Source organism: Triticum urartu, chromosome 2 (assembly GCF_003073215.2).
Source record: "Triticum urartu cultivar G1812 chromosome 2, Tu2.1, whole genome shotgun sequence".
Lineage (NCBI taxonomy): Eukaryota > Viridiplantae > Streptophyta > Magnoliopsida > Poales > Poaceae > Triticum > Triticum urartu.
The window spans coordinates 47,117,592-47,141,294 of record NC_053023.1 but is presented as its reverse complement, the minus strand read 5'-3'; positions in this window follow the sequence as shown (position 1 = coordinate 47,141,294).

The following is a 23,703-nucleotide window of genomic DNA, read 5'->3' as shown; positions in this document are numbered from 1 at the left end:
AAATACTTATTGTTCATGGTGGATAAATTCACCAAATGGATAGAGGCTAAACCGGTAAAAACAGCTGAATCCGGACCGGTGATAGATTTCATATCCGGGGTTGTACACCGTTACGGCGTCCCCCACAGCATCATTACTGATAACGGCACGAACTTCACGGCCGACGAGGTAAAACTCTGGTGCAGCAAAATGGGCATCAAGCTCGATTACGCTTCAGTCTATCACCCACAAACCAACGGTCAAGTCGAACGAGCAAATGGTCTTATAATGAGCGGCATTAAACCCCGATTAGTGCACTCCCTAATGGAGTCCGATACGCACTGGGTAGAGGAGCTCGACTCTGTACTCTGGGGACTGCGGACCACACCGAATCGTAGTACCAGATATACACCATTTTTTATGGTGTACAGCGCAGAGGCAGTCCTGCCCTGTGACATAATTCATGACTCACCTCGAGTGCGCATGTACGAAGAAAGAGAAGCCGAGCTCGATCGGCAGGACGGTCTGGACACATTGGAGGAAGAGCGCAACGTAGCCAAAGCCCGTTCCGCATTTTACCAGCAGCAGGCTCGCAGATACCAAAGCAAAGAAGTACGGGCCAAAACTTATAACGTTGGTGAACTAGTTCTACGGCTGCCGGACAAGAAAAAGAACAAGCTCGAGCCCAAATCGGAAGGTCCCTTCATTATCGACCAAGTTCTGACCGGTGGAGCGTACCGACTGCAGGATGCATCGACCAGTCGACTTGAGCCGAACCCATGGAACGCAGCCAGGCTCCAAAGATTCTACGCCTAGCTCCGGACTTTACGTTAGTCCCCTCCCTTCGTCTATTTTCTGCATATGCATCATCTGTCTTGTTTCCCTTTCTTTCTTTTTATTTCCCTAGGCCTTCAAGGATCACCTTGTGCCTCATTCATACATCATAGATATGCTAGCCGCACTCTTCATACCTGGGGGCTTCTCTCATAGAAGCTTAAATTATTTACCTGGGCCCAACGCCCAACACATGTGTTATACTTCCGCATGTACCTTTTTTCACCATTGTATGCATCGATATGACTTAAGTTTTGGCCAAGCTGGGTTGCCTGGCTCTTGTATTTATGCCCTACGTTCCCGTTAATTTGGCTAGGGCATAAGGGGAGCACCTCTGCGATTGTTACCGCCGGGTCAGCCGGACGTGTATCTCAGACTGGGTGAAGCCGAAAGCTAGCGTTCTTAAGGGAATATTCGGTCGGTGAACAAAAGATGACTTTTATTTATTATCCATATCTGCCCCCAGACGTTTTCACTGTGCTTCTTGTCGCAGTCCGGACATGCACTTTAGGGCATGCCTACCCAGGGAAAGGAACCCTTAACGGAACTATTCTCTCTGGAAGATGTTTCTTACTACACATGTAATATAACATAACTAGTTGGGAACTTGTCTGATAAAGCACTAATGACCCCTACGCCTGGTCTCCACGCATGCCCCGGTTCTTATATAACCGAGAGGGTATTCGGATACACTCCGGACTGTCGGGTCCCGAGGTTGAAGCGAAAAGGTCCGCCATGACAAATGATCTACAATCCGGCTAGAAGACATCATATATGTCACTTTAAAATTACATAGTCAATTTGACTGGTTGAATTCCTCTTCAATGCCTTCCAATAGGTTGTCTAGTCTACAGTCTTATTGGGAATACTTTGCGGCCAATTCTACTTGGCCATATACTAAATTCACAGGGATCTCCTTGCCATCAGGCCCCACAGGTCCAACTTCGGCCATGTGGTTCGGGTCAGCCTTCGTGTACTATGTCTTCACCATTTCCCAAGCTTCCTTGGCGCCCTGACGGCAGGATGATATCTTCCATAATCGGAAACGCCACCGTTCTCCCTTCAGCTTTTCTGCAAGCTCTCCAAGGCCTTCGGGTATGGAGACGGACGGCCACAATGCCTGGGCAACGCCTTGCATCACCTGCCGAACTCGTTCGTGCAACTGTGCGAGCTCGGGAAGAAGATCACCCGTTGAACTAGGCATCTCCTCGGCAGGACGACCTGTTAGCATACATACAGACATAACTCTGTCAGCCAGCTTCCTCGCCGAACTCTTTTTCAAAGTTCGTTCAAGCACTTACTAAATATGCCGCGTTGAAGCCGCCGATTCTCCTTAACAGAGTCCGACAGTTGGGCACGAACATCTTTTAGTTCCACGCCCAGCTTGGTGTTGGCATCTTGGAGATCATTCTTCTCCTGCCTCACCCTTGTAAGCACGCTCTCACCGGCCTTCAGCTGGCATATGAGCTGTTGCTTATCCGGATTCACTCCAACGTCATCTGCAATTTTATCGTCAGATCTGCATATAAAGCCGCACTCTAATATGATACTTATCATTTGACAGATATGATACCATAGGGGGTCTCTTTGGGCTCCCCTGCTGCGGCCATTGCGGCCTGGAGTTGGGCTTTGCACTCTTTCAGCTCCTGGGACAGTTGAGTATTCTTTTCTGTAAGAACCTACATAACAAATGATCCTTAAATCAGTTATCCTAACTGTTTCAAGTCTCAGGGGCTACTGATATATATAATCATCAAATTTTCTCACCCGTATGTCTTTTACATACTGCTCCGTGGCTCTGGCTAGACCATTTTGAGCGGCACGGAGGTGCGCGTCTCCCGAGTTGAAGGCATCCAATGCCTCTTGGGAGAAACAAGCGTCACGAAGAACAGTCCGGCAACACCTGTGGTTCATGGCAGTTTCCACCTCGGAATGGGTGGCGGACAGTCTATTCGTATCCTCTGTTGGAGGAGCACCCGACGCACGCCTTGTACTCGTTCCCACCTCTGAGTCCGGCCTTGGAGCCTGGCTTGTGGAGGCGCGATTGGTAGCCTCTCCGGGCATAGTCCGGTGAGCGCTCTTTTTCCTGAAAAGAAGACACGGCTGTTATACGGCAACAGAAAAAAAAAGAGCACAAGGACGGATCCCTTTTTAAGTGCTGGGATTTCAATCTCAGTCACCTGTGAGGCTGGAACTAGCCCAGGGTAATCGGCCGTAATGGCCACCAAGGTATTGTCATTACTCCCTTGGTAAAAAACCCTGTCGATCAGCTCCACGGATATGTCCGGATCCTCCTGGGAGGCCGGGTCAAGGGACCGTCCAGGGTCCTCAGGCTGTGGAGGAGGGCTGTTTACCTCCTTTACGGCCTGGCGCAACTCCTGCGATGAAATCGCCAGAATAAATACTTAAGCTACGGGAATACGAAACGGATGGGCGAGAAAAAGTCTCCGCTTACCCAGCTCGGAGGATTGTACATAGAGAATCCGCCCCGTGGGTTAACACGGAGGAATTCCTCCTCTTCTCCCTTGTACAAAGTGGACAAGATCTTTGTTAGGTCACCAGCCGATCCTGGCCCTTTGCGGCCGTGGCGGGTGGCGTCGTCCTCCCCGTTGAAGTCCCACATGGGGTGGCCTCTATACTGGAGCGGCTGCACCCCCCGCATAATGCATATAGCCATGACCTCGATCATGGTCAATCCGGATCGAGCTAAAGAGCTTATCCGGCTCATCAGATAAAGAATGTCCCGGTCGTCTTCCTCCAGGGGGCTCCGTGGACGCCAGCTCTGGAGCTTCTTCAAAGGGGCGTTGTCAAACTTAGGAAGGCCGATCCGAATAGGGTCCGGAAGGGGGACATCTTCTATATAAAACCATTCTGAAGGCCAGTCTTCGGACGTCTTCTTCGGGGTCCTAGATAGGTATCCGGTCCCAGCAATACGCCACACTTCGGCTCCGCCCACTTGATATATTGATCCCTTCTTAGAACGGGCACAAGGCAGAACATCTTCTTCCACAAAGCGAAATGAGCCTCACAGCCCAAAAATAACTCGCAAAGGGCTACGAATCCCACGATATGCAGCAGGGAGGCAGGCGTAAGGTTGTGCAGCTGGAGGCCATAGAACTCCAGAAGCCCCCAGAGAAACGGATGAATTGGGAATCCGAGCCCTCTTACCAGATAAGGGACAAGGCATACCCGCTCTCCCTTGGAGGGATTGGGACGGCTCTCCGCTTGCTCTCCGCCATTATAGGTGGCAAGCCCGGCTCGAACTGGGACTAGGTACGCTGGGGGAAGAAATCCCTTGGACTGAAGCATCACCAATTTGCTGTGTGGGATGGAACATCTCTCCAAATCTCCAGGCTTGGAACTAGGGGTGCGAGAGGAGGAGCTGCATCGACCGGACATGGTGGAATGGATCTCTGTCAGGCACGCTCCGATGAAGACTTAGCAAGGGAGGATGATGTGATTTGGATCTGAATCCTCGTCTTTTTAAATAGGAGGCTCATTTACATAGCTAGGGGGGTAAGTGTGAAAACACCCTGGCTCTTCACATTCGCTCGACACGTGGAAAGTGGCCATTATTGGGCGTAGAAGCCAAGGAGTACAAACCGTCACAAGGAACCGGGAATTATTTCGACAGGTACACAGAATTTGGAGAAGGAACCCGCCTTGCAATGACGAAGACAACTGCGCGCCGGACTCGTCGTCATTGAAGCCTGGTTCAGGGGCTACTGAGGGAGTCCTGGATTAGGGGGTCTCCGGACAGCCGGACTATCTCCATTGGCCGGACTGTTAGACTATGAAGATACAAGATTGAAGACTTCGTCTCGTGTCCGTATGGGGCTCTACTTGGCGTGGAAGGCAAGCTAGGCAATACGTATATGGATATCTCCTCCTTTGTAACCAACCTTGTGTAACCCTAACCCTCTCTGGTGTCTATATAAACCGAAGGGTTTTAGTCCGTAGGACAACAATCAGAACATACAATCATACCATAGGATAGCTTCTAGGGTTTAGCCTCTCTAATCTCGTGGTAGATCTACTCTTGTAACACCCATATCATCAATATTAATCAAGCAGGACGTAGGGTTTTACCTCCATCAAGAGGGCCCGAACCTGGGTAAAACTTCGTGTCCCGTGCCTCCTGTTACCATCCGGCCTAGACGCACAGTTCGGGACCCCCTACCCGAGATCTGCCGGTTTTGACACCGACAATGATTTTGAGATATTATTAAGTTATATCCATCCATGCCTTTGTTTGCACTTATGGAGTACCCTAGCATGACTCGATCTTGCTCTACTTTTGCTATAAAATGTTCCTGGCAGATTGTTTACATGTTAATCAATTTTGCCGAGCTTATTGTAGTTGATCCTTGCATGCTATGAGATTGTTCTTGCCATGTATAGCTTCTTGATCATGTCTTCTTGCTGGGTGTATGCTTAGCTTGTCATGCAATGCCTTGTGTTGAGTGCATCGAGCTCGCAAACATGCCTTCATAATTCTGTTTATGCCATGTCCAGTTTTCTGGTAAGTCTGAATCTGTTTACGAAACATGTTATGTTTACATGGGTGCCATTGTATCTTCTGATCCCTTTTGGCTTATGGTAAGTAAGGGATTTTTGTTATATGCGTTGAGTAGTTTCATGCCATGCCTTGCTTTGCCATGATATGTTCCTGTAACATGTTGTTATCTTGCTCTAAACATTGCTTCCTGATGTAATCCTGACATGTTGTTATTTTCACTAAGTCAGTGAACCTGATATCTTTTGCACTTTTGCCATGCTTGTTTGAACTTGCTATTGTGTGATTTAGCCGTAGCTCAGTGTTCATCTTTTGTCAAGCAAATTGAGTAGATCACTGCCATGTGTTTTGTTGCTATGTTAGAGTGTAGTAGCTTATTTTTCTTGATGCATTTAGATGGCATCATGCTGTTAATCGCAGCTTTGTGCCATTATTGTTTTGCTTGCCATTTCCAAACCGTGCATCCGATTCTGGTGATCTTTATATCATTTTGACCGAAATCAACTCATCTTTCCAGCGGCACTCTTGGTTTGCCAAGTTGAGGCCTGATTCAATCTTTTCCTTCCGGAGCACGCATATGCATTGCATATCACATCCCGCATGTCATGCCATGTTTTGCATCATGTTGCTTGCGCATTGCACCGTGGCTGATTGTTGTTTCCTTTGCTTGTGTTCTTGCCTTGGGTAGAGCCAGGAGACGAGTTCGTGTTCGAGGAACCCGTTGAGTTCGTTTACGAGGATCAAGCTTTCGTCTTCTCGGAGAACTTTGCAGGCAAGATGACCATACCCTCGAAATCACTTCTATCTTTGCTTGCTAGTTGCTCGCTCTTTTGCTATGCCTTTGCCATGATACCTACCACATGCTATATCATTCCTCCCATATTGCCATGTCAAGCCTCTAACCCACCTTGTCCTAGCAAACCGTTGTTTGGCTATGTTACCGCTTTGCTCAGCCCCTCTTATAGCTTTGCTAGTTGTAGCTGAAGATTGGAGTTTGTTCCTTGTTGGAACATGATTATTGTTGGGATATCACAATATCTCTTATTTTTATTAATGCATCTATACACTTGGTAAAGGGTGGAAGGCTCGGCCTTATGACTGGTGTTTTGTTCCACTCTTGCCGCCCTAGTTTCCGTCATACCGGTGTTATGTTCCTTGATTTTGCGTTCCCTACATGGTTGGGCTATAATGGGAACCCCTTGACAGTTCGCCTTGAATAAAACTCCTCCAGCAAGGCCCAACATTGGTTTACCATTTTCCACCTGCATTTTTCCCTTGGGTTTTGTAGACTCAAGGGTCATCTTTATTTAAACCCCCGGGCCAGTGCTCCTCTGAGTGTTGGTCCAACCTGTCAGCTGCCGGTGGCCACCAGGGGCAACTCTGGGCTGGCCTACCGGAACCTTGGACAATCCGGTGTGCCCTGAGAATGAGATATGTGCATCTCCTATCGGGATTTGTCGGCACATTCGGGTGGCTTTGCTGGTCTTGTTTTACCATTGTCGAGATGTCTTGTAACCGGGATTCCGAGTCTGATTGGGCCATCCTGGGAGAAGGAATATCCTTCATTGACCGTGAGAGCTTGTGATGGGCAGAGTTGGGACACTGTTGGGGATATTACTACCAGTATGACCCGCCCAGGAGGGGCCGGGTCAGCCCTAATGGCGGGTTACATAAGAAGCCCGATAAACATTCAAGATGATAGTTTGCTAAACGTATAGAAGGCCCAAAGGCCTGGGGCCGGTTTAAGGCCTGATACTGTAAACCGCCGTATGTAAGGAAAGACTTGTAAAGAAAGGCATGTAAAGGAAGTCACCGATCCAGACACGATTATGAGCCGGCCGGGACTCTGTAGGCCACCAGGCGTCAACCCGTGTATATAAGGGGACGACCCGGTGGCGGTTTAGGGGAGCGAGAACCAAGTCAATAACCAAGCCAGCGAGTTAAGCCTCTTGGAGATCGAAACTTCAGCAATACCAATAGCAACTAGACGTAGGCTTTTACCTTCATCGTAAGGGGCCAAACTAGTATAAAAACTCTCTCGTGTGTCCTTTGTCCTGATTAACCCCTTTAAGCTTCCTAGTGCGATGACCCTACGACTAAGTCCTTGCTCCAGGACATCTGCCGTGTCAACTCCACGACAGTTGGCGCCCACCGTGGGGCCAGCGCACGGTGGATTTGAGTTCTTGAAGGGCAACTTCGAAGGGCTCAAGGGATACGCTGTGGGCCGGATGACCAAGAGTCGTCGCGGCAAACTCTACATTGACAACGAAGGCTGGGGCCCCGAGGCCGGCTCGATCGAGTATGGGTACCGGGTCCCCTTCGGCGGAATTCACGTCTTCATCGGCCGGATCGGCGATTCATGCCCTGAGCCGAACGTCCACACCAACCTCATCGAAACAGCTCAGCGCACCGGGTCCGCCCGTGTTCAATCTGTCGTGAAACATGCCTTCGTAGGCTGCATCCATGGCGGTGAATACTCTGAAGGATTGATGGAAGGCGGGGAGATGGCCATCTGCTTTGATACTGTATCATCAACCAGTGAGACGGACTCGTTGTACCAACTGCAAGACGGCATGCTCGGGGGTTGTTCCGATGGCAGCAGTATTCCGGACCCCCTTGAGCCGCCGAATTGGGCCGGAGTCTTCATGGCGGGGACGCAGCCCGGGCAGAACTCCACCGCAGCGGCAACAACAACTACTGGGTCGGCAGCAGCCGGGTCAGGAGACTCCGCGCGCCCCCGGCTCAGATTCTAATGGACCTCATGGATAAGCTGACGACTCTGTTAACCGCTATGGTAGAACCGGCGGATAAAGCCCAGCACAACGCAGAAGTGGCACACGTGCGGGAGGAGATGGTGCAAGCTAAAGAAAATCTAGCGGCAGAGGAAACCCGGATGGCAGCAGAACAAGCAACTCTGGATGCTCGTGCTCAGCAGCTTCAAGCAGAAACTTTCCGGCTCTCGGTGGATCTTAATGCATCAAACGAGGTCATGAGGAGGAGGCATCAGAAAACTCAGTCGCGTCTGTCTCTAACGCTGGATCCAAGGAACCTGTTCCATACACCCGGAGCTGGGGGAAGCAACCCGCCAGAGGCAAACCGGGTCACGACACCCGGCGCACCAGTTCAGCCACGCACCATGGAGCCGCCTCGCATGAATACAACTCCTCCTCGTTATGTATCAACACCTCTGGGTCACTTCTCCAACCCTATGGAAAATCTCATCGTAGCGTCGGCTCGTTTGGCAGCTCTCCCAATGGAAGGCGACTCACCAGCAGCAATTGAAACCCGGAGGGTAAGCGAACTACTTCAGACAGCTTTGGCCCAGCAGGATGCATACTCCTACAGTCGAGACATGATTCATTCAACTCCTCGCCCAAGCCGGAGCCCGAGCTATAGTAGGTACATGGAGTCCGCAAAGATTTCAAGTAATGCTCAATGCCACAACCGGCCATATAGGCATGAGCCAGTGCGGGCGGGAGCCCTTAACTTGGCAGATCAGGAGAGGATTCGTCAAGAGGCGGAACGGGCGGCTCAGATAGCGGCAGAGCAGGCGGCTCACCAAACCTTTCCGGCTTATCCAGCAACCTCGGTTGGGGCAGGAGTGGCCACAAGAACCGGAGGCGTACCTTGCCTGGTCCCAGCCATACGCAATGAGCGGTTGCCCAAGGATTTCAAGGGGCCTTGTAAGGTACCTAATTACACGGCTGACCTACAGCCGGGGGCTTGGATTGAGAGTTATGAGATGGCTATGGAGCTGTTGGAGGTTAGCGATGCTGCAATGGCCAAGTATTTTACCATGATGTTGGATGGAACGGCTTAGACCTGGTTGAAGGGATTGCCACCAAATTCTATCGTTTCATGGGCAGAGTTGAAAGCACGGTTCATCCAGAACTTTAAGGACACATGTAAGCAGCCAATGTCGATTGTGGACCTGACAATTGCAAGCAAGAGGATGGTGAATCTACAACCCATTGGGTGCGCCGGGTCAAGGAGATAATACATTCATCTGATAAGATGGATGCCGGCTCAGCAGTTTTGATGTTGGAGAAAAATTGCTGTTTTGAACCTTTGGAGCAGAAGTTGGGGCGGCTTAAACGTGACTGTAATGACATGGGGACGTTGATGGCAGCACTTGTCAAGTATGCCGATTCTGATACCACCAAGGACCCGGTGTCTGATGAAGAAAAGGCAACAAAGGGAAAGAAGAACGGCAATGGCAAGGGTCACCAGCATAACCCAGCGAATCAGGGAGGTAATAAACGTAAGGCTGATGAGTTTGTTGCTAATACTAATGCGCAGGGTGGTAATCAGCGGCGCAAGGGCAGACAACCCCCTCGACCGGGCGGGTCAGGCCCCACCCTTGAGCAGTTGTTGAATGAACCTTGTCCAAAACATGGCACCCGGGAGAAACCAGCCACCCACTTGTGGAAGGATTGCACGATCATGAAGGCATTTAAAAATTCAAACGCATTTGATGGGGGTCACGGCCCAGGTGGCGGCTCAGGTGGAGGCGGCTTTCAGGGCCCGGGCGCCGGTTCAAGCGGAGGAGGTTTCCATGGTCAGGGTTATCCTGGTCACCAGGGAGGATATAATCAGCGACACGGCCAAGGGAATCAACAACAGCAACAATCCGGCTATCAGAGCAACCCGAAGCAGTTGAGTAGCAGATAGTATCATGTCTTTACTACCGGTTTATGTAAGAGGGACCAGAAACTCCACAAGAGGGCCATCAATACCGTTGAACCGACATTTCCACGTTCTCTACATTGGTCGAAGCAGCCTATTGTGTGGAGCAGAGAGGATCACCCGCCCCGGGTTGATAATCCGGGTCACTTAGCTTTGGTAGTGGCACCTCAGGTTGGTGGGTACAAGTTTACTAAGGTACTCATGGATGGAGGCAGCAACATCAACATCCTTTACTATGAGACGTTCCGCCAGATGGGATTGACGGATAAAAATCTTAAACAATCCAACACTGTTTTTCACAGTGTGGTACCTGGTAAATCGGCATACCCAGTTGGGAAGATTGAGCTGGAAGTAGCCTTTGGGGATGAGTATGACTCCAGAGCGGAAAAATTAACCCTTGAAGTGGTTAAGATCAAAAGCCCATATCATGCTCTGTTTGGGCGGCCGGCTTATGCCAAGTTCATGGCTCGGTCGTGTTATGTATATTTGCAGCTCAAGATGCTAGGTCATAAGGGCACCATTACAGTACATGGGAGCTGGAAGATAGCATTGGAATGTGAAGAGGGTGATACCGCCTATGCTGAATCTATTTGTGCAACAGAGGAGTTAAAATTCTACAAGGATCATGTTGACCCGGGGGACATGACATCATTAAAGAAACCAACAACAGAGCATGAGCCGGAGTTGAAATTCAAATCAGCTGATGACACTAAGATGGTTGACTTTGTACCTGGCGACTCATCCAAACAGTTCATCATCAGCGCAAACTTGGATCCGAAATATGAAAGCGCGCTCATCGAGTTCATCCGTGAGAACCGGGACATCTTTGCATGGAAACCTTCAGACATGCCGGGTGTCCCGAGGGAGCTCGTTGAGCACACTCTTAATATCGATCCAAAGTTCAAACCTGTCAGACAGTTCTCCGACGGTTCAATGAAGAAAGGCGGAAGGCCATCGGAGAAGAGGTGGCCCAGCTCTTGGCAGCCGAGTTCATTGTGGAGGTCTTTCACCCCGAATGGTTAGCTAACCCGGTGTTGGTACTCAAGAAGAATGGCACCTGGCGTATGTGTGTGGATTACACAGATTTGAACAAGGTTTGTCCGGCTGATCCTTTTGCTCTCCCCTGTATTGATCAGATCATTAATGCTACGGCGGGTTGCGCACGGCTAAGTTTCTTAGATGCTTATTCTGGTTATCATCAGATTAAGATGGCAGTGAAGGATCAAGAAAAGACAGCTTTTATAACTCCTTTTGGAGCTTTCTGCTATGTGTCTATGCCTTTTGGGCTTAAGAGTGCCCAGGCGACTTACCAGTGGTGTGTGTAGAATTGTCTTCACGATCAAATTGGGCGCAATGTTCATGCTTATGTGGATGATATAGTGGTAAAATCCAGGGAAGAGGAAACCTTGGTCACAGACCTGAAAGAGACTTTTGATAATCTTCGGGTTTACAAGATGATGCTTAACCTATCCAAGTGTGTTTTTGGAGTGCCAGCCGGCAAGCTCTTGGGTTTTTTGGTGTCTAACCGAGGTATTGAAGCTAACCCGGAGAAAATCAAGGCAATTACATCTCTAGCCAAACCAACCTGCGTCAATGATGTTCAACGACTGGCGGGTCGTGTGGCTGCTTTGAGCCGGTTCATAAGCCGGTTAGGGGAAAAGGCTATGCCTCTGTATCAGTTGATGAAGAAAACAGATGTTTTTGTTTGGAGCGATGTTGCGAACGCTGCTTTTGAGGATCTGAAGGCACAACTGGCTGAGCCGCCGATCCTAGCTGCTCCAATTGAGAAAGAGCCGGTATTGTTATACGTGGCTGCCAACTCACGGGCTGTTAGTGTGGCTATGGTGGTAGAGCGCAAGGAGGCTGGCAAAGAGCATCCGGTTCAGCGACCGGTTTATTATGTCAGTGAAGTGCTAATTGAGTCTAAGCAACGATATCCCCATTGGCAGAATCTTGTTTATGGGGTATTCATGGCAAGCCGGAAGCTTAAGCATTGCTTTCAGGGACATCCAATCACTGTGGTTAGCTCTGCTCCTTTGGGAGACATTATTCAAAACAGAGAAGCCACGGGGCGAGTAGCCAAGTGGGCAATAGAGCATGGGTCTCATGGGTTGAAGTATGTTCCACGTACTGCAATTAAGTCTCAAGCCCTGGTTGACTTCATCAATGACTGGACAGAGATGCAGATGCTGGAAGAGAAGCCGGACAACACATATTGGACTATTCATTTTGATGGATCCAGGCAATTGGAGGGCTCGGGGGCTGGAGTCGTGTTAACTTCGCCATGAGGTGATAAATTTTGTTATGTGTTATGGTTGATGTTTCCATGCACTAACAACGCAGCAGACTATGAAGCCTTGCTCCATGGTCTTCGAGTGGCAAAGGAGATGAGCTTGAGCCGGGTCAGATGTCTTGGTGACTCAGATCTAGTGGCTCAACAGGTATCTGGCAAGTGGGATTCCAAAGACCCTCTCATGGCGGCTTATCGCCGAGAGGTCGATGCTATTGCAGGATATTTTAAAGTTTATCAGGTGGAACACATTGACCGTCGAAAGAACGAAGCGGCTGATGCTTTAAGCCGGTTAGGGTCTCAGCATAAGCTGGTGCCACCCAACACATTTTTGGATGTTTTGCATAACCCCTCTGTCAAGTTTCCCACAGAAGAAGATTTAGCTGTTCCTGACCCAGAGGCGCAGTTGGTAGCGGCTCTTCATGTCATCCGAGATTGGACGATACCGTTCTTGGCTTACATGACCCAGGGAGAGTTGCCAGCGGATGAGACCCTGGCTCGGCAGATAACCCGGCGATCTAAGTCCATGACGATTTCAGATGGAGAGTTGTTTCATCGCAGTGTTTCCAGAGCATTTCAACGGTGTGTTTCCCCCGAAGAATGTCAAGAAATCCTTCGTGAGATCCATGAAGGCGATTGCGGTCATCACGCCGGGTCAAAATCATTAGTGGCCAAAGTGTTCTGTCACGGTTTTTACTGGTTAACGGCTCACGCTGATGCAGAAGATCTGGTCAGTAGATGTGATGGATGTCAAAAATTTGCACGAGAGTGCATGTGCCGGCTCAAGAGCTCCGGATGATTCCAATCACTTGGTCGTTTGCGGTCTGGGGACTTGACATGCTGGGACCTTTCAAAAGGTCTAAGGATAAAAAGACACATCTCTTGGTGGCAGTTGATAAGTTCACCAAATGGGTTGAGGCGGAGCCTGTGAGTAAGTGTGATGCGGCCACGACGGTTCAGTTCATGAAAAAAGTAATCTTCTATTTCGGTTTTCCACACAGTATTATCACAGATAATGGCACTAATCTATCCCAAGGGGCTATGGAAGAGTTTTGTCAGCGAGAGCACATCCGGCTTGATGTTTCTTCTGTAACTCATCCTCAATCCAATGGTCAAGCTGAGAGAGCCAATCAGGAAATTCTGAAAGGGCTAAAACCCCGGCTTATGGTTCCTTTACAGCGAACGCCGGGTTGTTGGGTAGAGGAATTACCCTCAGTGTTATGGAGCATCAATACTACGCCCAACAGGTCTACGGGTTACACACCCTTCTTCATGGTTTACGGAGCAGAAGGAGTGCTGCCTAGTGACATTCGTCATGACTCGCCCCGTGTGGAGGCTTATGTTGAAGCTAACAATGAAAAAGCCAGACAGGATGCGCTTGACTTGCTGGATGAAGAAAGGGACTTAGCAGCGGCACGGTCAGCAATTTATCAATAGGACCTACGTCGTTATCACAGCCGCCGGGTTAAGTCCAGGACTTTTCAGGAAGGCGACTTGGTGCTCCGGCTCATCCAGGATCTTTCAGATGCACACAAGTTATCCCCACCTTGGGAGGGACCCTTTGTGGTCAGTAAAAATTTAAACAATGGGTCATACTACCTCATTGACGTTCGAGAGCATGCATACTCACGTAAGTCGGAAGAGGAGACCCACCGGCCATGGAACATTGCTCAACTTCGGCCATATTACACCTGAGCCACTGACTCTCAACATGTACATACGTTCACGTTGTATATACTATGATAAGCAATAAAGTAAGACCATCGGTCTCTTTTCTTTTCACAGACTATACATCTTTATTTCTTACTTACAAATGACTATTAAGGAGCTGATCATATCTGAATCAAGTTTAACCTTTTTGGTCCGGCTTATGATCGTATCCGAATCTAGCTACAAATCTCAAGGTCACTTGGGGGCTTCCTGTTCAAACATAGGTCGTATTCGAACCAAGGAGAACATAGCTGTCGTAACCCTCTTGATCGGCTCAAGGCCAAACTCACTTTGGGGCTTCTAGATCGTATCCGAATCACAGCTTAACCCCTTTTGAGTCCGACTTGGATCGTATTCGAATCAGGGTCGTTAAAAACCTCTCAAGGTCATTTGGGGGCTTCCTGTTCAAACATAGGTCGTATTCGAACCAAACAGAACATAGCTGTCGGTACCCTCTTGATCGGCGCAACGCCAAAGCCACTAGGGGGCTATATGGTCGTATTCGAACCTTAGCTTAACCCCTTTGGTCCGGTTTACTGATTGTATTCAAATTAGAAACCCCCAACCTTTTGAATACAGAGTTAAAATTATGTTTATTATCTGTTGCTTGCCTTTTAGCTTTTGTTGTTTCAATATTACAAATAAGATAGCCTGGTTTTCTTCACCGGCTAAATTATTGAACAACACAGCCGCCCGGGTTATTCAAGCCGGTGGCTCAAGGATCCAAAGGTACAGCTACTAAGATATGATGATCATTGAGTATTCAAGACGTATTAATGTTTCATACATATTGAATTATCAAGTTCACCACCCGGATTATTATACCCGGCGATCTAAGGATCAACAAGGACAAGGTATGATTTTTGCTTATACGCACTTACCCGCTGCGTTAAACTCAAAAATTCGTATTAACCCTTATCCTTTCTTTATATTTGTCTCTGTTTTTATTGAGGTAAATATATTGGCTGTAAATTAGGGTGTCTAAGCCCATTTGGTTCTAAACCGCCTTGCCAGTATTTTTCTTGTATTCACAGGAACCGAGTTCAAATATTGCAGAGACAAACATTAAACGATGCATACATTAACATCTGGAAGCAGATTCACATAGAAGTATTTTATGCACGACGGCATAAAGCACACATGCATTGTTTTAGCAACTAAAGTTATTACAAGGCTTTATAAGCCTATGAAGATGATCATCGTCCCTCCCTCGCCGGTTCACCACCTTCTGTTTGCTGGAAGTTGGATTTTGACCAATCATAGCCGTTCATGGCGACAAATTCGGCTTCGTCGTCAATCAGGCCGACCGGGTCAATTTCCAGGGCATAGGTATCTTCTCTCACAGGTGGGATCAGATCTGCTACTTTGTATGAAGGAGTGGCCATCTTCTTATTTTCACTATCAAAACCCGGCTGGTACTTGTCAACATTGGTGTCATCTCCAAGACTAGTAGCCTGAGGCCGGACTTCGCGCACACATGCTATGAAATCATCCTGATCAAACGGAGACCCGTCCTCCTTCACAGTAGGGTAACCTCTTGCTACGCCCGCCGGGTCTAGGTCTGGCACCCAAGCCTTGGAGCGGCTTAGGGCAGTCAAAGCTCCGGCTCGCGCGTAGGAGCGTTTTACTTCTTGGAATCTAGCTGGAAGGATGGACAACTTCTTCAGGACATCGCTAAGCCGGTTGGGTCCTTGATTTGCAGGAGACATAGCGGCCAAAGCCCGTTGTGCACCAATATACAATTGTTCAACCAAGGTGTATACTGCTTTTAGTTTAATCAACGGGTCTTGGCTCAGATTTTTACTTCGCGGACCTGCATATATTTTTAAAAGAGCAAGTTGGTGGATCATATTCCGGTTTGGCAAAAATTATACGAAAGGTCAAATCAAGCAGCTTACCAAAGATAGCAGCGACCATCTGAGACACCCGACCCTTTAAACTGTTCAGCTCTGTTGGAATTTCTTTCAGAGTTGTTTCGTCTGTCTCAGCTCATCGGGTCAGGAGTGTTTTCTCATTTTCCCAAGCCTTCTCCTTGGTAGCAAAGCTGGTCTTCAAATTCTCCATTGCAGAAAGGCTCATTTGCAGTTTGGAAGTGGAAGATTTGATTTCGGACTCTTGACTTGCTAGCCGGGTCTTTGCGTCCGACAATTGAGAGTTCAATTCCGACAAGGCATTCTGTTAAATGTCCGGTTAAGTCAAGACTTGGTTTCAAATTCAAATATCCAAATTCAAGATTCAAGTCTCAAAGTACTTTACGAGTAAACCACTTGACACTTGGGGGCTAATGTATGCCAAATCAAATTTTTACGACTCTACAAACATATTTAAAGTCCCAAGTCCCTTACAAAGTAACATCACTTGGCACTTGGGGGCTAATGTACGCAGTTTAGCACATTTATCAAGGTTAAACCGGAGGATTAAGTATTTTGAAGACGATTTTACATTCTAAAGTACCGATTCATTGATGGTCAAAATAAACCGGTCCTTGGGGACTATAGGTGAAGTTTTTGTTTCTATCAATATCAGGCAAAGATTCAGAGGTAAAAGTCTCGGACTATACTTTAAGCCTACAGGTTATTCTGTTTCCCTCATAATCTGTAGACTTGGGGGCTGAAGGAATATTAGTAAACCGGAAACAACGTACCTCATACTTCAACTGAAGCTGCTTGACCATCTCGATCTCAGATTCACGACTGGAGTGTACATGACTGAGATAGGCGGATAAGATATCACTGGCATTGAGACGATCATAATTGGCAACATCAAAGTGAACCTTCTGCCTCTCCAATGCTTCTTGCTTTGCTGTGCACCGAGCCAACACCGTTGGGTTCCCCGGTTCAACAAAGCGGCTCCTAGTAATTTGAACATCTTAAACACGTGGAGACGGCGGGTCGGTTAAGCTTGACGGTCCAGCTGTAGAAGGATTCATAGTGGCTTTTTCAAGGGACGGCTCTGGAGGATTTGCTTCATTGACAATAGGCGTGTATTCTGGGGCGACAGTTAATGGAGAAGGCGGCCTAGCCGGGTCAGATGCTAGTACTGGAGGGTCTTCCGCCGGTTTTGCTGCCTTCGCCTTCTTGGATTTAGCCTGGCCGCTAAGGAAAGAATATTGCAGGATAGTCAGCATCAAGATACAATTGATCAACCCGGAAGAAAAGAGGATTTCTGATTACCCAGGAGCAGTCTTGAAAGCTGGAAATTGTGTTTGTGATGAGTCGCCTGAGGAACGAGACACCTCCTGAAAAGGTAAAAGAAAGGAGTTAAAAGAAATACAAGGAGCATGATTCATTAAAACAAGTTAAGGACAGTAATAAGTAAACCTCGTTTGGGCGTTTCCGAGGGGTCTGTTGAAGGAAGACATCTGGTTCATCTTCAATCTCAACTTCATGGCGGCTTTCATGTTGCTGCCTTTTCAAATGAAATTTGGGATCCAAGTGAGCTAAGGGGTTAGAAATCCTTACTTTACGGATCACTCGTCAAACTTTGTGTCTTGGTAAGGGCTCTGAGTCGGAGGAAATGATAGTTACCTCTGCTTCCCCGGCCTGACTGGCCCCAGTGTCATCCTTGTAAGGATCAGTGTCAATAAGATTGTTAAAAAGTTGGCCAAGGGAATCAAGGGCTACCTCCGAGTCAGACGTGTCATCAAGTTTCAATAATTCTTCAATAGTGGCTTTCTTCTTCTTCTTCTTCGTTCTCCAGGTCGTCTTCTTGGTGTTCATGGCGGTGGCTTTCGCCTTCTTGGCAGCCTCGTGGTCATATTTCACCTTCCAAAAGTCAGAATTGGCCTGCAAAGACAAGAAAGATCAGTGCTAAAGTAGTATAGCTGGGTAAAACACAAAGGAAAAGAGATCAGGATATACTTACTTCTGGTACCGGGTTAAGCTTGCAGAAGGGATTTAACCCAACAATGCTGCAGTCTTCATATTTCCCATTCACCAAAAGGTTTGACATTGAAACAATGTCTTCTTCGGTGAGTTCAACTGGGCTGTGACGAAGAGAGTCGTCCGGGCCTCCACCGTATTCATACATCAGTTTTGATCGACGGCTTAATGGAATAACCTGCCATGAGATCCAGCAGCGGGTCAGATCTACTCTGGTTAAACCGTTCCCCAACAAAGCGTTGATTCTTTTGATAGATGGAAGCAGCCTCTTGCGTTCAGCGACGGTGAGTTTATCCTGAAGGGTGAACTTGGAGTCAAGACGACTGGGGCGGTAACCCGGCAGCGGCTTCTCGTTTGCTGGAGAGATATCCTGACAGTAAAATCAAGTTTGGTTCAAGTCCTTTGGGTGACTTGGTAAAACTATGAGAGGGAAGACAGCACCCTGACGGCGCTGAATTGATATGCCTCCAAGTTCTAAGCTGGCACCGTTGGTGCATTCGTTCTGCCAGTTCAGATAAAAGTACTCTCTAAACAGCTCTACGGTCGGCTCTTTGCTGAAGATACACCTCACAAAGCACTTGGAAATTACAAATATTTGATATGGAATTGGGTCCAAGGTCCTGAGGATAGAGTTTGAAAAAAATGAAGGACCTCTCTGAAGAATTTTGAACCAGGCGGTGAGAAGCCACGGTTCATGTGGTTAGTGAAGACAATCGCTTCTCCGTCTTTGGATTGGGGCGTTCTTCCTCCGGGTCAGGAGCACGATAAGACATGATAGTTTTTGAAGGCAGAAACCCAATGAGGAAGAACTCTTTTAACCGTTCCTCAGTTATGGATGAGGGGACCCAGTTACAGACGGTGGGTGTCTTTGCGGCATGACGTATAAGGGACTGAAAAAGGAAAAACAACATGCCGGTTCAATTTACAGTTAAAGTTTGAAGTTGTAAAACAAGTAACGGCGGCTTAAACTAAGGGCTAATGACATATAAGGAAAAGAAAGCCGGAGTGGTAAGCCGCCATGACTACAGATTTTCTCAGAAAACATATTCAGCTAAGTGTTGGCATAAACAAGTTTCACCAATCTATCATTACTATTTTGGATCAAATGGCTGTCCCAAAAAGAAAATATTCTAGACCTAAAACTCCAGTACAGATGAGTTTATCAGTTAACAAAGCATCTATACAGGAGAAAGAGATCTACTGCTATCTAAAATGAATGCCAAACAGCTACCGCAACAGTTCTACACTATCGGACGATCAGGAAAGGGCATCAGAGGTGAAATCTACCAAGAGTTTATGACGAACACCGAGGAACACCGACGAACTCGAGAAACCGTAATGCATATCTAAGACAGAGAAGGAAAGGGACTTACAGATGCAGGACTACTGCGGAGGTTCGTCGTGTTTCTCTGGTCAAATCAGGTCGATGCAGCGGCCTGAGGTGAAGAAGACGAGGAGATCTGCGGCGGCGGCGACAGAGCTTGAGCGGCAGCGAAACAGCGAGAGGAGGAAGACGACCGAAGGGGGATAATGAAAAAGACCTAAGTCATGCCTATTTATAAGGGAGTGCGCGAACAGGCGGGCACGAAAATCAAGGAGACCCGAATAATGATTATATCCAACTAAATGGACGCCTCGATTATCGGAAGGCATTAAAAAAATGAAAGATCCGTTGGAAGATGATGTCATGAAAGTTTTTTGTGTTTTCAGAGGATGACGTCACGGCGGGTTACGGAAGTTTTTAGACAGAAGACGGATTCCACCTAAGTATTGAAGATTGACAAAGAACAAAGTTCAAAGTCAACCTGGGGCCTAATGTTGGGGATATTACTACCAGTATGACCCGCCCAGGAGGGGCCGGGTCAGCCCTAATGGCGGGTTACATAAGAAGCCCGATAAACATTCAAGATGATAGTTTGCTAAACGTATAGAAGGCCCAAAGGCCTGGGGCCGGTTTAAGGCCTGATACTGTAAACCACCATATGTAAGGAAAGACTTGTAAAGAAAGGCATGTAAAGGAAGTCACCGAGCCGGACACGATTATGAGCCGGCCGGGACTCTGTAGGCCACCAGGCGTCAACCCGTGTATATAAGGGGACGACCCGGTGGCGGTTTAGGGGAGTGAGAACCAAGTCGATAACCAAGCCGGCGAGTTAAGCCTCTTGGAGATTGAAACTTCAGCAATAGCAATCCCAACTAGACGTAGGCTTTTACCTTCATCATAAGGGGCCGAACTAGTATAAAAACTCTCTTGTGTGTCCTTTGTCCCGATTAACCCCTTTAAGCTTCCTAGTGCGATGGCCCTACGACTAAGTCCTTGCTCTAGGACATCTGCCGTGTCAACTCCACGACAGACACACCTGCAGGGTTTTGAACTTTCGAAAGACATGCCCGCGGTTATGGGCAGATGGGAAATTTTTAATATCCGGTTGTAGAGAACTTGACACTTGAATTGATTAAAATGCATCAACCGCGTGTGTAGCCGTGATTGTCTCTTTCCGGCGGAGTCCGGGAATTGAACACAGTTCTTGTGTTATGTTTGGACGTAAGTAGTTTCAGGATCACTTCTATTTTTACGACCATTGCTTTGCCTTCTCTTCTCGCTCTCATTTGCGTATGTTAGCCACCATATATGCTAGTGCTTGCTGCAGCTCCACCTCATACCTTTTCCCTACCCATAAGCTTAAATAGTCTTGATCGCGAGGGTGTGAGATTGCTGAGTCCCCATGACTCACAGATTACTTCCAAAACCAGTTTGTAGGTGCCGATGATACCGTGCAGGTGACACAACCGAGCTCAAGGAGGAGCTCGATGAAGATCGTGTGCGTTGAGTTGTTTCGTTTCCAGTTGATCAGTAGTGGAGCCCAGTTGGGGCGATCGGGGACCTAGCAATAGGGGTAGTCTTTCTTTATTTGGTTCCGTAGTCGGACCTTGTTTGTATCTGGATGGTGTAATGTTATATTTATGTATTGTGTGAAGTGGCGATTTTAAGCCAACTCTTTATCCCTTTCTTGTTCAGTACATGGGATGTGTAAAGATTACCCCTCTTGCGACATGCCTACTATGCGGTTAAGCCTCTAAGTCATGCTCCGACATGTGGGAGATATAGTCGCATCGTGGGTGTTACAGCGCACTACCTGGAAGTGCGCCATTAGTAACCCAGAGCACAAGGTAAATATGCCCCCCTAGGAGGCATAGTAATGGCGCACCGTTTGACATACTAATGGCACACTCCTTGGTGCGCCACTATTGTCTGGTATACTAATGGTGCACTAGGGGTGCGCCATTAGTATTAGTTACTAGTGGCATGATGATAGTGGCGCACCTGTAGTGCGCCATTAATGGCCAAAACAAGTGCGCCACTAATTAGCCTTTTCCTAGTAGTGAAGCGTCACCCGTTTGGTGGACTCGGAACCCTGTACACATCGTTTGGGGCCGTGAGCGACACCCCATTTCCTTGCGGATGGAACCCGAATAGGCGATAAACCTAGACTAGAGACTTGTGTGGTTAGTCAGGTCGTGGCCGACTCCCTCGCCAGGCTTCCGCTTGAAGGTTGCTGAGATACACGACGTGTACATGGTGGTAAGAGGCGAGAGCATGTGTGAAGAAGTACACTCCTGCAGGGTTAACATCATCTATTCGAATAGCCATGTCCGCGGTAAAGGACTTTTGGGTTGCCTGTATAGTTCTTAGACAAGTGAAAGTGGATACTCTAAAATGCGCAAGATAAGCGTGAGTGCTATGGATGGCCTTGTCGTAGGGAGACGGGAGCGGATCCATAGTGGTGTGTTGATATGGTGAACATGTGGTCTCGTGTGCGCCACCTCAAAAGAGTTACTTGCAGTCGTAGTTCAAGATAGCCACCGAGTCAAAGCTGGCTTGCTGCGGTCAAACTCCACCCCCCTTTGTTGATACTGATGCATATGTAGTTAGCTCTGATGTAAGTCTTGCTGGGTACATTTGTACTCACGTTTGCTTAATTTATGTTTTGCAGAGAGACTCCAGTCTCACTAGTAGTTCCACGTGGACTTCGACGTTTAGCTTGTTACCTCAACTACGATCTTGTGCCCTCGGCAGGGTCTTGTAGATAGTCAGGCTTCTTAGCCTTTTTCTTTTGTAGTTGTCTGTACTCAGACAAGATAAGCTTCCACATGTGCTTGTTGCTTGTATGACTTTAATGCTGGGTCATCAGACCCATGTTTGTAATATTTGGCTCTTCGGAGCCTAATGAATAAATACTTTGAGTTGTAGAGTTTTGTTGTGATGCCATGTTGTATTTACACATATCGGGCAGATTGTGTGTATGATTGAAATGCTTGGTATGTGTGGGATCCGACAACCTAGTTGTTTATCATTGGTAGCCTCTCTTATGGGGAAATTTAGTCTAGTGCTTCCACTGAGCCATAGTAGTCTGCTACAGCCCGGTTTACCGGAGTCCTGCTAGCCTAGTTACTACTGCTCTGGAACACTTAGACTGGCCGGCATGTGATCCACTTCGTTCCTGTGTCTGTCCCTTCAGGGAAATGTCACGCGGTGATTTCCGGAGTCCTGCTAGCCTGCTATAGCCCGGCTTCCTGGAGTCCCGTTAGCCCAGTTGCTACAACCCGGATTCACAGGTTGATGACCGACACATTCGAGACTGGGTCATGTATGCCTGTCTCCGTAAGTTAGTGCCACTTTGGGTTCACGACTAGTCATGTCGGCCCGGGTTCTCTGTCATATGTATGCTAGCAACACTATCATATACGTGAGCCAAAAGGCGCAAATGGTATCGGGCCAGGTAAGGTGGCACCTGTGGGAATACCGTGCGTGAGGCCGCAAAGTGATATGATGTGTTAGATGCGAGATCGGTGTGACTTAGAATCGGGGTCCTGATAGATTTGGTATCAGAGCCTAACTGACTGTAGGATTACCAAGCCAAACTGGTCGAAGTTGAGTCTAGAAATGCTTTAGTTATATAATGGAATTGATTGTGGATGGGAACGTAAGGCTCTTTTTACTCCTTTACCTTATGCCCTTCTGATCTGAGTCAACCTCTTATTTTCTACGGGGATTAAGAACTAGGCTTCTCATCTTTCTATCAGGACCACGTGTTACTAAACTGTAGACTCTTAGGATTGACGGATTCAATTCCCAGTTCAGTTTCTACTACTTCCGTATGTTGTAGTTGGCCTCAGAACCTTGATATTGTGATGTGGAGTGCTCATGCCACTATTTTGCAGGATGTCTCAAATAATTTTGAGCATTCAGAACCGTTATGCTGTCCGAGTCATCCCAGGTTTCTAAATAGTCCGATGCATTTGCAACTCTCTTCTTTCTGTTCCCGATGTTCCTTTGGGCCAGATTAACCACACCAACCAGTGTGTTGAAGTACTTCATTTCCTCGACATATATGTTGGAGCTATTATTATGACCCTAGGTGTCTTAGGGAACCACCCAGTAATCTAGCTCTGATTTGTATTCCCAGTGTGATTATTCTGGCCACCATTCCCGAGAGCATCCCGTGATGCTATTTAGTAGTAGGTATTCTTTTCCTGGGTTCTTGAACCCAAGATTCACTCCACCTACCTCATGTTGATAGTGTTTGCTCGTTCCTTTAGGATATTAGTAACCTTTGTGATAGTCCTCGAGGTCCGTGGTAAATCCTTCTTCCAATACCATGAACCAATATGGCAGAAGTTCTTTTGAACCAAAAGATCACAATCAGAGTACTCTTGATAAGTTTTCCGTTCAATAGTTGTGACTCTGCCAATCCTACCTTCTGCATGGATTATCCGGAGGAAATATGTTGAACTCACCCGACATA